A 14,322-nucleotide genomic window follows, 5' to 3' on the forward strand; every position below is an offset into this window, starting at 1 on the left:
GTCCACACATGAGGCAAGGTGAGGCAGTCGCCTCAGGCGGCCGGATCCACAAGGGCAGCAGATCCCAATGCAGATTTTTATTTCCCTTGTCGGGATGTAGATTTTCACTCCTGCTTTCCTGGCATGGAGGAGGGCACCATTTTGTGGTTTGCCTCAGGTGCCAAAATGTATTGGGCTGGCCCAGGCATAGGAGGAACACCAGAAACTGCAAGACTTAAAGAGAGGTAACAGCATTACCACGAAAAGGCTGTCTTAATGTAGTGTTTAAATGTTGTTCTTAACAAGCTGTATTCTGTCTCAGTTACTGTATAACTTTAAAACTGTAAATCAAATTGAGATGTAGACAATAACTAATATTTTTACTCCCAGGGAGAGGTGCTTATGGGATTCTCTTCTGTAGGTGCCAAAAGAATGTGGCCAGTTTTGTTAACTCAGCTCCTTGACTTATAGGGCAACTGGGGGGGGGGGGGCTCATTTGCTTTTCTATCTCATCCAGCAAAACACCTTGGACCATCCCTGCCCGCATTACATACCGTATTTTTCCGTGTATAATATGCCCCCGTGTATAAGACGCCCCCTAATTTTGGGGACTCAAAATTTAGAAAATGCAGGGAGATTGCCCAAAGTTGTTGAGCTTTTTTTGGATGGGGATTGCTGAAAATCACTCACCACTCATCTCACCCGATGGAACAATGCTTCCTACTATTGCACGCGACACAGAAGACACCTAACGCACACTAACACCACAGACACCCAACGCACTACCCGTGTATAAGATGAGGCCAATTTTTAAACATAACTTTAACGTAAAAAACAAAACCTAGTCTTATACACGGAAAAGTATGGTACTTAGGCTGGTAATACACACTCTGAAATATTCCCATTATGACTTGGAACAGTACAGAAAAGTTGCTATGGGTTTGATCTTGAGGCTACTTCTCTGTGGTATGGAATGTCTGAAAAGTATCTGGTCTTAACTGTCGACTGAACTAGCTGTTTTGCTATCTAAGATGCATTGGGTGTGCAGAATTTTTGCTTTTCCCTTTTCATTTTTGAAACATGTTTTCTTTGTCAAAAATGTTGCTGCCAACCCTCTAGTAGAGAGAACCTAGAATGTGGGAGTAAAGTGTGAAGACAAAGTGTAGAATTATTCAAGGCAGGGGGAAAAAAACCATTTTGTTAACAACTATTTGCATGCATTAACTTGACCTTGAGCCTGCCTTCTACAATTCTATGAAATTACAGGGGAAGGATCACTTAAGTTTAAGCTGATGATCCAAGTGACTTGGAAAAGCTGTGGCTCATGATGTAAAATTGAGATGAGTTCTCTCTTGCAGGACTAGCAGTTTCCCGAGGAACTAGTTTTGCAATCCAGCAAATATGTAGCTGCTGTATTTAATAAATATGATGACCTTAGAGGGCATAAAAACACCATACTCTGTGCTGGGCTGTGGTGGTAGAATGGTATTTATTATTTTTGAACTTTGGTGTGATTTTGATTAATTGAATTAAAACAACCCCAAACAAATCAGAGTATCAACCCACAGACATTGAAATGGTTTACCCTTTACCATGAAACTGAAAGTATTACTGGAATTGCTCTTACGGTCTGAGCTTTATATGCATGCTTGTTTGGAAGTAGGTCCCATTGAGTTAAATGGAAGTTGTGTCTAAGTGAAGTGTGCTTAAGATCACATATTTTCTTTGCTCAGTGATTCAAGCTCTTATAACACCACTTTGGCCAAAAGTCGGGGTCTGAATCGCTCATCCGTGTGGGACATAATGCCCTTTTCACTGTACAGCTGCCCCCTTCTGGTTTCGGTCTTTGCCATGGATCTCTCTCTCAGCACCTTCATGACATTGCTCCCACTACCCTATTGCTCATGTTCATCACCTTTGGCCCTTTCCTTACTGGTGGCACTTTGTATTGATTACTCTGCTATCCTGTGGCATCTTTAATGATGAGCAGATTTATTGTGGCATGAGCTTTTTCATAGGCTAAAGCACATTTCACCCAATTCTGCATTGTGGGCTAGAGCCGAGTTTATGAAAAGCATCTGAGAAAGTGGCCTGTAGGCTACTAATTGCACAACACAACACATTTGTTGCTATCGTGCATTGTTGTGGTTGTTTGCTATAGCTACCCCCTTCAGAATCTGTTCCTTTCTTCTCCGTATTACATGGCATGGGAGTAAGTGGTGCGGTCTTATGCCTTCTATCTTGACATTAATTCTCCATTCCACGGCTGTGATACCACTGGCCGTTGTGACGTTGGGTGTGGCGATAGGCTGGTACAGTAGTGTCTCACCCAAGCAAGGGACTACTTACACCAGCAAAGTGCCACTTCTGCAGAGTGTCTGGCCACTGGTTACTTGTTAAATTTGCACTGGAGGAGATGTTTTTGTACTGCAGGGAGGGTTGATGTTTTTCTGTGTTGCTGAGCGAATTGCTCATAGCTGCCTGATCACGAGTGCATTGCGTTTGTTTAAATGCACGGAGTTCAGCGTTCAGGGTCCCATACTGTGTTTATGTGGCACCTCTTGTTTCTAAGTGCTTGTTTGCGTTCGACAATGTGGGAACAGGCTCTGTCTGCTGCCTCACTCTCCTTTGGCCATGTGTCTTGTCTGGATCTCTTGTAGAGTAGATCAGGGGTGCCTCTCTATGGAGTGGAACATGAAGTCCTGATAGCATGATGCATGATGCTGTCTGGTTGCCAGAAATTAACTTGGCTAATATAACTACACAGTAGCTACAGGGGAATTATGGGAATCTGAGCTTCCCTTTATATGATGCGCTAGGACCAAAGCATATTTTTAAAGCGTTTTTCAGAGAGGAAGAATGAGAATTCTTCTGGCAAAATCATTTCTCAGACCAGCACAATATGTTCCTTTCTTACCCATGCCATTCTTTTATAATACCTTGTGAATAATGCCGTTATCATTGGCATGCTGTCCAAATTGCATCTATACCTTTGCTAAATTCACCTGACTTTATTTATTTATTTTTTGGTGAAGACTCTTATGACCCATGCCAGCTTTTCAACCGAACGTATCAATATTCTTTGTCTGCTTCCATTAAGCTTGCATTATTTATACAATTTTGTAAGTGGGTAGTTAGAAGAGACGATGGTTTGATATACAACCTCAATAACCCAAAGAAGTGACAATTGTTTGTTATACAGCTTCAAGACCTTGTAAAATATTTCATATTTTCAGATGTTAAATGATCAGAGCTTTCTAATAATCTACCTCCTTTATAACACCTTGTTTGGACACCCAGTTGTGCCTCACTTGCTATAGAAAGATCCTTGTAGACTGGAGTACATTGATTCTTGAAAGAAGTGTCCTAGAGGCTGTGGCATCATGCTGTCTAAAGCATTTTTTTGGGAGGGGGGATCAAGCCATGAGCAGAGAGTCATCCTGGCTTTATCAGCACTAAAATAGATTACCTGACTTGCAGTTTCCTTAAAGAGGGAGGGAGAGAAACAGAGGAGCGGGACTTAACCTCAGCAGTTTCAGAATTCAACACAGCAAAATCTGAAAACAATAAAGGAGAGTATTCTAAACATGCACAGAGTGCCCTCTCCTATTCTCAGTGCTTTGATTTCAGCCTCCACACATGCTCTCCAGTAGCAGGGCAGAGCAGGGCAGTCTCAGCACCGCTGGCTTCTCAGTGCCTGGGTCACTGCCAGTTATCAGGAAGAGGAGGAAGTGTGGCTATGAGGAGGCAAATGCGGTGATGGAGCCAATCTGATGCTCCCGTTGATGCAGCGATAGAGCCAATCCGTTGCTACCATCCCTTTGCCTCTCCCACCATTTCTTAGTAACTGCCAGTGATGGCAGTGTTGGGAAGCCAGGTAAGCGGTCAGGCCCAAAGTCTTGTGGAAAGTCTATGGCTGCTGTTTCTAAAAACCTTTTTAAAGGGCTGGAGAGAGGAACACAAAATATGCACAAGCAGGTGGCGCTGTGGGTTAAACCACAGAGCCTAGGACTTGCTGATCAGAAGGTTGGCAGTTCGAATCCCCACAACAGGATGAGCTCCCGTTGCTTGGTCCCTGCTCCTGCCAACCTAGCAGTTTGAAAGCACGTCAAAGTGCAAGTAGATAAATAGGTACCACTCCAGCGGGAAGGTAAATGGCGTTTCTGTGTGCTGCTCTGGTTCGCCAGAAGCGGCTTAGTCATCTGGCGACATGATCCGGAAGCTGTATGCCGGCTCCCTCCTTCAATAAAGTGAGATGAGCGCCGCAACCCCAGAGTCGGCCACGACTGGACCTAATGGTTAGGGGTCCCTTTACTTTTACCTTTAATTCCTTGTCAAGATGCATGGCATATTAATTATATATTAAGACCATGTTAGTGGGTCCAGTGATACAATCATGACGAGGCTTTGGGGCAGGGAGCAGAATGAGATTCGTGGGGGGGGGGGCAACTGCAGCAGGACTGACTCAGGACAGGATTGGGGGAGATGTCCAGCCCACCCACCCCCAGCAGAATGTCCAGAACACACCAGGTTGGGCATACCACATTTTGAAGTAAGTGAAGTAACTCACGTTAGCATCTAAACAGCACCTCCTCCCCCAATTAAGTACAGAGTCTAAAATTAGCCAAGTGCACTATTGGGTTTGTCACCCCTTCCTTAGTTTTGAGCATGGATTTATAAGTGTGCTCCAACATTGTGGAAAAGGGGGTTGAAATTCAGGGTTTATTCGGTTAAACAACGTTTCGAAAATTCGGGTTTGTGTTGGGTTTTGCTGTTATTAATGCAAAAATACTTGTGTGCTCAGTCCCAAATCTTGTTACTGTTCTACATTTTATTCTTGTTTTATTGCTGTTGACTTGGAATGAAATTAATCAGTTACAGCATTTACTCAGATTTCCTTGCTTTGTGACTTGCTTGGAAGACACGTTCAAGTTTTGTGGCACGAAGCACAACTTAAACCTATAGTTTATACCTTGGTTGAAAGGTATGCAAATTTACTTTATTTATTTAAAATATTTATATGCCCATTTTATATTTTAAAAATCTCTAAAATAATGTGTACAACATAAAAAGGTAAAACACAACAAAGACAAAAGATCAGTATAAAACTGTAAAACAGAAATACATATAGAGTACAATCCAGTCTGATGGTTGGATTGGCAGCATCTAATAAAACTGTGCTTCTAGTTCTCTCTGCCCCCCCCCCATCTCCACCAATGTAATGCTTCTATTTTGGCGGATTATGTGTTTTGAAGGGCAATGTCACGCACACGCTCCTTTTCTAGTTGAAAAACATATGGATTGGACAGCGCACCAAGCTGTCCCTGGTGGGTTTAATTACCATGATGTTGGTACAGAGCTACATGCCTGTGGTGAAGTCCTGGAATGGAAATCAAATTGGCTGAAGGAAACTATGCAGTGCAGTGTTGCCAGATACAGTGTGAACACTCGCATCACTTGATAAACATTGGTTTCCAATATGGTAGAGGACTGTTGACAATAGCTTTTCCATGCCCTGTGAATGCTAAGAGTGCTCATTGTTAGAGAGAGCAGAGGATAAATAACTCTTTGATTTCCAGCCATTATTTGTAAATGGGTGAGGTAAAAACATTATGAGATGATTTGCCATAAATTGAAATGATTAGCAATGGATCTTTCTGTTCTCTTCAATCACGTTTGATTTTAGTTGTTGTTTTTTTAAGCAAACCTTATCTCTGAAGGTCAGGGTGGATAAAAATGAAATATAGGAACATAGGGTTGATTTTAAAAAATAAATCAGTGGGGGATTAAAAAAAAAACTTCTTACCTGCTTGAGCTTCAGATACAATAGAAATTGGCATTATAAGATTTGTGTATGTTTTACCTAAACTTCAATATATTATCCTTCTTGGATGCAACATTGTGCAACCCAGTTTGTCGTAGATCAATGCACAATCAGTGTACTGACTATATGGAATATAAAAGGTTGAGCCCATAAGGAGAGCTCACAAGTTCCAACCACTGACTCAAATTTTGGCCTAGTCACGTCCATGCTGACTGCTTCTTCCGTTTTGAACCTTCTGTTCTGTCACAGAGCAGGACACAATTGTATCAAAGGGTAAGACATAAAGGGTAAGACATAAAATGGAAAAAAAAGAATTGAAAGTTAAATGGCATGCCATTGATAATTTTGTTCCATTTCACATAGGTGCTTATCAATTTTTAATCAATCACAAACATTAATGCTGTATATCACTGCTATTAAAAGAACCATTATGCTCATTCCCAAAAACTAAATGGTTGTTTGGAAGAAAAAATGGCAGCGATGCCAAGTAATACTCTGGGACAGATTTTGTTGGACCTCTAAAAGAAGGATGTCTCAAACCTGGACAGCAGCTACCAAGAATGTGTCTTCATTGAATGTGTGTCTTCACTGTACTAACTTAATATAGCCTTCATTGTAATAGTGGTGGTGGAAGAGAGAAATTAGGTGAGCACAATCCTCTTGTTACCATGTCAAATTACAATAAAACGGGGTGGGGAAATGGCAGTAGGCACCCATGTTCCCATCTCTTCTACCCACCTGTTTCCCCCTCTAATTTATGCCTCCCTCTGACCTTAAACCGACCAGGAAACAAATAGCTGGGGGGAAAGGTTTCCGCCATAGGTGGGGAAAAAGAGTTAGCAGCCCTTCTCTTCCCTTGACTCTTAGGCGTTTGGCAGATCTGTCACCTTCTCATCAAGTTGCCCCTGAGGACCCCATCCAAAGGGCATTTGTGGCATAATGTAAAGCGGGGGTGGCCATTGTGGTGCCTTCCAAATGTTGTTGCCCTCCTATCAGCCCTTATGGTCAGGGGTGGTGAGAATGACAGTTCAGCAACATCTGAATGACACCACCAAGATCGCAAAGAGAAATAGAAGAGGTGGCCCTGGAGGTTCAAGCTGGTTGGTTAAAAATAAAGAACCCAGGGGTTGTTCTTGCTGCAACAAACTAGTTGTCTTTCTTCACAACAAGCACACCACAGCTGTTGCAACAGAGAAGATAAGACTGTGGTATGGGACCCTGAGGGGTGTGTGTCTGGGAAAGTAAGCCGGTCATTGTGGGGCAAAGCTGAAGACCACCTGTGTCCTGTGTAGCAGCGGCGGCAGCAGCTATTTTTATTTATTTGTTTGTTTGCCACCCGTCTAACCAGGTTGCCCCAGCCACTCTGGGTGGCTTTCCACAAATTATAAAACCACAGCAAAGCATCCCTGTGCAGGACTGCCTTCTAAAAGCCAGATAGTGGTTTATTTCCTTGACATCTGATAGGAGGGCATTTCATAGGGCAGGCCCTCTGTCTGTAACCTCACTTTTGTGAGCGCCCACTTCCCCCCGGCAGCTCAAGAGAATTCAAATGATAAGCATTACAAGACTTTTGAACATGATACTGATGCGTTTTGTTCAGATAGCTGAGTGTGTTCCGTCTTTAATCCTTCTCTGGATGGCAATAATGGCAATTAACAATATTAATTTTAGGACAATTTCGCAATAAATACTTCTGAAACACTCCAGTTTATTCAGTCACAGCATGTCTTAACTGTAGAACATTTGGTCAATTGAAAAGAATGTAAATGTTATTCATTAGCAGTGTAATTAGTATTGATTGGTTATATTATGCAGTTCACTGAATTAAAACCCTGTATGTTACTGGGAGATTTCTAATCACTGTAACAAATTTGAAATTGGTAGCTCATATTTTTTTTTGTTTCTTCCTCGCCCTCTGTCACTGGCCAGAATTTGGTTTCAAAGTGCGTGCCCTTTCCCATCATGATGAAATGCAAAAATAAAGATACAGACTTGCTCAACCTGATGACAGATCTGCAGGATTTCATCTAAACATAATGGGAGTTTGGGGTGGAAACTTCAGCTCAGTCAATTCAATTGGAAACCTCCCACTGGTTTTACTAAAAAATCTCTCAAGCATATCCATGGAGTTTTGCAGATCCGGCAGAGCTTTTGCCTTTTTTTCAGCCATAAAGTATGTTGCAAGCTGGGGGTGGGGGGATGTTTTTAAAAGTGCCTAACTTAGACAATAATAGTCATGGGGGCCTTTGCCTTCATTCCAATGCACAAGTATGTGAAGGGCAAGTCAGGTCCTGCTCCAAGTGTTTGCACTGTACAAAGTGAAGTCACTGGCACAGAGTTGTTAGCCTTTTTGCAGAGCAATCCAAACCTCTTTTTGTGGGACTGTTCAGGGATGCAGGAGAGGATATATTGTTTGATTATATCCTTTCCAACTTGTATTAACAAGTTCTATAATTTGGCAGAGTAACATTCCCCTTTTTAAACTTGCATAGCGGATGCGTTTGCTCAGGCTCACTAAAGCCTCTATAATAAGTTTTAAAAATAATTCCCCATTTAGTCCCTCATGGAAAGATAAGAAAGATAAGACATGACACAGTCTTCTATAAAAGTATAAAAAGAGTTTACTCACACATTCTGTTCACAATTGGATCCCAGAAGGCAGACTTTAAGTTACAAAAGTAATATACCTGGAAACTATCCCATAAGGAGACAGCCCCTTTGTCGTCTCTTGGCTGGAAGCTGGAAGCCGGAAGCCAAGAGAGCATCTTAGGCTAAGCAGATGTTGCTCCTTCAACGAATGTGGTCAGAGAGAGATGGCTGACTAGTCCTGCTCTTTTGTTACCTGGGCAGGTGAGGTCACGCCCACCTCTAGTTACATGCAGAGGAAGTCTGTCCCAGCGTAGGAGAAACAGGAAGTTTCAACTGGCTGGTTCAGACATCCCCTCTTATGTCCACTCTAGGGATGTTGTACTTGACTGCTCTTGTGTTTCACATCCCACACTTTTATGCTTGGTTCGGAATTTGGATTGAACAGAAATCTCCCTCTGCCCAGTTCTACCAGCCAGCCTCCCACTGCCTGCTTGGCAGAGTGACACAGGGCTGACATCCCCGTCCATCCATTGGTTATGCATGCAGAAGGCATGGTGGCAGGTTTCTGGCCAGCACAAGGTGTGTCTGGAGGGCAGGACAGGTTCTGAGTCAGCCTGGGGTCTGCTGTGTCCCAAACAGGTCTTACTTATACAGTCAGGGGACAACATCAGTCAGGTGACAACATCAGACCTGATCCGGACCCAGTTGCCATGCCAGCGTGGAGGTTTGGTTCAGGGTTGGATTGCATCCCCAGATTTCCTGAGAAGAGGTGAAACCTGCCTGTTCCAAAAACCTTCTGGCCACAGGATTCTCAGGGTGTTTGAGCTGCTGTTATTGCTATATATTTTAAAGTCCTTGTTTTGTGTGTGGAGTGTCTTTCATGCGGAGTTTCATTGTTCTGCAGGTAGGTATATGTTTGATTTTAAATCTTTGCCAGATGCCATTTTGGGGGAGAGGAATATAAATGTTTTTTTTAAAGTAACAGATATGCTTGAGAAGATGCAAATGTGTTTGAAATGTAACAATGAAATTCATGTTGAGGCTTTTTTCCATTTAGATTGCAATCCCATGGCTCCCTGGGAGGGCATCGGTTGGATCTCTAATATCAGATCCTACTTCCCCATCATATCCTCAGTTGGGCTGGACAAGTGTTTTCCAGTGCTGGTAGGCACTGGAGTGATCCAAGGTGGCCATAGTAGCCCTGGATGCATTGAGGGGCATTGAATAAAAATAAGGAGGTTGTGGAAGCGTAAAGAAATGAGAGAATTTTGAAAAACCTGTTTCATCTGTTGTGTCATGATGTTTACCACCAAGTTGGGTGCCACTGAGGGACGGTGACATTGCCTCCTCTGGATCCAGTGGTTGTGATGGAGGTGAGGGGTTTTCCCAGGCTTGGGTGCAGTGGCAGAGCTTCATGCTCCCACACCAGGGGGTGGAGAGCGTGGCGCGTGTCCTGGGGGGCGTGGCGCCTAGCACTAGCGGGGGGGCACCCCACCGGGATCGCGCTGCCGGGGACGGTGCGCTCCCCCCCACTCCTCTTCCTCCGCCAGTGCTTGAGTGAGCCTTTTTAGGCTTCACCCAGGCCCAGGAAGTGGATCACAGCTTGCCTGCGTATTCAGCCAATGGCAAATGTACTGTTTTGTAGGACGTGCGTAGAAATATAGACACAGACAAGAATGCTAATTTGTCACTGCCTCTTTCTGTTTGTTCACTTAAAGAAGGTAGATTTCCAAGGGGGCTTTGAGTAATTTTTTTCTGAAAAGGGGGACCAATAAGTTTGGGAACCCCTGGGCCAGACCTTTGGATGTTGGATCATCGACATCAGTAGGGCCCTAAAGGGGGAGGTTTGGGGGTGGCCAGAAGAGGACCTGTAAATGCTTTGGTTCCAAAGGATCCAAAGCTGTCCCATTCCCCTGACCCCCATTCAGGGGTGACAAGACCTAAACTTTCTTAGCTTTAGCAAGGTGGTGGCCTCAGATGTTCTCAGATCATACAGGTCCAGATCATATAGGTCCAGCCACCTTTGGCTCTCCCTTCCCTTTCCCCTAGATGCAATTCTGGTGCCAATTACTTGGGAGTAAGTCCCATTGGCTTAAGTAGATGTTGTGATTGCTCTGCTAGTCCATTAAATGGCTACAAGATTGCAGTCTTTTAGCAAACTCAGTGAAACCTATTTATCACACACTTTCAGCAAATTCAAATGCATAAAGAACATTTAAATTAAGCCTACTTTTTTGAATTTTTGATAAGAATTGAGAGCAGCACAAATTTAAGATGGAGACCCATATCAACACTATTCAGCTATGGGAAATAGCTATATTAAAGAGCATGCTACATTTCTGTATTCTTTTTTGGGGTTGAATGTAGTTATTCATGCATAATTAATACAAGTAAGCTGAAGCAGTTGGAAAGTATTTCATTAATAGATTTTAAAGGAGTAAATTAAAAGATTAGTCTATGTATCCTTTTGCTGTTTCCTCACCTTTAATGGCAGAAAGAACATTGTAAAGGACAGTATATTTGCCAGAATTGTAATGCAAATTAATGAATTCAGATACTGTCAAGATACTGTTCAGATTAATTGGACCTATTTAAATGTACTGTAGTTACTGCTAAAATATTAATGACTTTTATATCTTTCTAAAAGGAAATAAGATTTTACCTACTACTGAGTTTGAAATAATTAGGTTTCAAACGCAGCTGAGAAATGTAATGTTGGTACTTACAGTAATATGCAGACACTAAATGTGGCATGTGCCACTATAGTATTGATAGTATTAAAAAAAAATATCTCTCATGGGTGGGATCTTCTGAAAGGGTAGGCTAACCTTTTATATTACCAACCAATAAAATGCTCTGGTTGAATGCACTCTTTGCATGGTCACTATACCAAATACAAGCTTTTATATGTCCACCCATGGCTCCTTTGATTCCTGTTTGCAGAGCCTCACATCGCCCTGCTGTCTTCTCTGCCCTTTCTAATAATGCCTTACATTTTAAACCCTAATCTGTAATCAGTTTCTTCCTATTTCTCTGGTCATCTGCTGCCCCACTTCATATTTTCCAATAGTTCTGTTTTCAGTATTTATTTGTTTTTTCATTAAAATATATATTTAAAAATATGTATCTCAGGGTGGCTTGCAGTCCCAAAACAGAACAGATCATGGAATTAAGGCCCATAAAACTGAAATCACAATAAAAGTCAGATCTCATCACAAATTAAACACACACACACACATACACCGTTAACCTGTGAGAATGAAATGATTTACTCATCTTCAAGAAGGCCAATGGGTAATACGTATCCTCTCCTTGAGAGTCCTAACAGACACCCTGTGATCCAGAGAGTCAGTCTGGACACATGGCCAGCAGCTGAGTTTTTCATATAGCGGAAGGGATGGATGCATATTCCTTCCCTTCCAACATGCACCTGCATTAAGATAATGTCTGAACCAAGGCGCTGATCATCTATGTCAAGGTTGAGGAGCATTCTGTAGGTCACATGTCAGTGGGCCAGAGACGAAGTGGGCGCGGTAATGGTTGTGATTCTTATTGTTGTACAATAGATTGCCTTCCACCCACCCAAAACTCAGAGGGTTCTGTACGCTCAGACATGGGCACATTCACATCCATTCAAGCATTCAAGGGGTATGGCCTGGGGAGAGGAAATGTGGTCTTGGGGAGAGTCCTGAAGGCTGTATAGAGGGGCCACATTTCAACTCCAGGCTTGAGGTTCCTCCTCTGTGATCTATGCACTCAGGTGGTGTTGATTTTCTGGATTTCCCCCAGGAATAACTTTACAGGTGTCCATAGTTAAAAATAAGCTTTGCAGGTTATGGCATGTCGCAGCATATTCATGTGATTTGTGATTGTAAAAAATGGGTGTACCCTTTCGGAATGAGCACCTAGTTCCTTGCAACCAAATGCAGTTATAGCATAGTTTCTAGCATACCAGTGGCATCAGTATTACTTGTTTTTTGGAGGGGGGGAGGGGACTGCTTGTGTGCACTCACTGCGCGATATTTTTACCCATTTTATTTTCATTGACAGGAATGAGAAGGAAATAGGAGTAACACTCTGGTGGCTTTGCACAGGCACTGACAATGCAAATCGGCTGTAAACTGTAGCCTGCAACTTCCATTTAATAAGGTCTTCTTATTTTTTTGTGCTGCTTTGCCCCTAAGGGTTGCAACCTGAAACTGGGTCATCAAAATGCGTGAAGTGGTTGAAAAGACAAAAATGTTTTCTTCAGTAAAGGTTCCGAGTGGCAGGGAGCCATCAAAGTTTATTGATATCCCTTTAGCTCAGGGAAAAAAGGCTGAGAAGCTCTGGCACTTAAACTTCCAGAGTGTATCAGAATATGTGGCCTTAAGCAAGTCTGGTGTGCTTCAGTGCCACTATTGTGTTTCATGTGTTCATAAATAGTTGGCATATGCTTTGAAGCTCTGAGCACCAAAGAATAAGGATTTAATTGCTGGCAAAAATACACAGCTTCTTTACAAATCTATTATTTCCTATAACTTCTACTAGACTACTGTATTAAGGCGCTCCCGTAACCTGCTTTGTCTGTCCTGCCAATTAATTGTTAGCAAGGGCAGTTTATGAAGGGCTAATAATATGATTTGGAGCATCAGTACAGCACAGAAATAAAACCAGAATTGGGTGCATGATATTTTTGAAGATACAATAAATAATTAAAGGTGATAATGAAATATTCATTTTAGGCTTTTTAAAAGCCAGTTTTCTGAATTCAGACTACCAGGACAAATGAACAATCAATAACTTTTTTAGTTTTTGTACCAAACAGGGACATAATTTCGGTAATAATAGTACACCCAGCATTTTCACTAAGGCTAGCAGTTATCCTACTCTGGAATACAGTAGCAGTCATACAAAGCAATCCAGATTATGCAAACCATGGTTGTATTTGTTTAAGTTTTGGTTTAGTGAACCTATTGAAGTTGTTGAATTTCCAAAATGCTTATTCTTTCCAATATTGTTTGCAAACCAACATATGCTGAAGCCAAGAAAGCAAAATACAGGCATTTTTGTTTGATAGCTGTTCCTGCATCGCAGTTGATGCAAAATCCTCAGGACAGTGGAAGTATAGAGCAAATCATCATGGATGCTTGTATGAACAGCTTTGTACATAATAGACTTTGGGTGGTTATAAAGTATCTGGGTCAGAACTACTCGACGTGTCTCTTGCAATGATGATTATATTAGAACCTGGGCCCATCGAATGAAACTGCATGACTGAGTGAGGACAGACAACAGGAAGTGGTAATTCATGCTGCACACAGTTAGACATCGGGATTTGCTTCCACAAGATGTGGTGGCCACATGTGAGAGCCAGTGTGGTGTAGTGGTTAAGAGCGGTGGATTCGTAATCTGGGGAACCGGGTTCGCTTCCCGGCTCCTCCACATGCAGCTGCTGGGTGACCTTGGGCTAGTCACACTTCTCTGAAGTCTCTCAGCCCCACTCACCTCACAGAGTGTTTGTTGTGGGGGAGGAAGGGAAATGAGAATGTTAGCCGCTTTGAGACTCCTTTGGGTAGTGATAAAGCGGGATATCAAATCCAAACTCTTCTTCTTCTTTTAGAGGAGATTAGACAAACTGATGAAGGAGAAGGCTGTCTGTTTCTGCTGGTCATGATGGCTATGACTAGATCCACTGTTGGAGCCAGTATGCCTCTTGTGTACCAGTTGCTGGTGCTACCAGTCCACAAGCTGGGAGAGTGCTGCTGCTTGTGGACTTTCCACAGATACCTAGTAGGTCCCTGTGAGAACATGATGTCAGCTTAGGTGGGCCAGAAGAGCTGCTCTTAGCTTCTTAGGATCCTGGCCATCTTTGTAGTGCCTCAGGATCCAGGGTATGAAAAGAAATGCATTGGAGGTTCCATTGGTTCTTGTGGCTTTAATAGCGTAGG

General features: G+C 42.6%; 1 protein-coding gene across 50 annotated transcripts in view; it reads left to right on the plus strand.

The window, feature by feature from the left end:
- The window catches only part of RIMS1 (regulating synaptic membrane exocytosis 1), a 241,366-nt gene that overhangs the window by 23,196 nt on the left and 203,848 nt on the right, over positions 1 to 14,322 (plus strand). The window lies entirely within an intron of this gene.

Source organism: Podarcis pityusensis, assembly GCF_964106645.2.
Source record: "Podarcis pityusensis genome assembly, chromosome: 3".
Lineage (NCBI taxonomy): Eukaryota > Metazoa > Chordata > Lepidosauria > Squamata > Lacertidae > Podarcis > Podarcis pityusensis.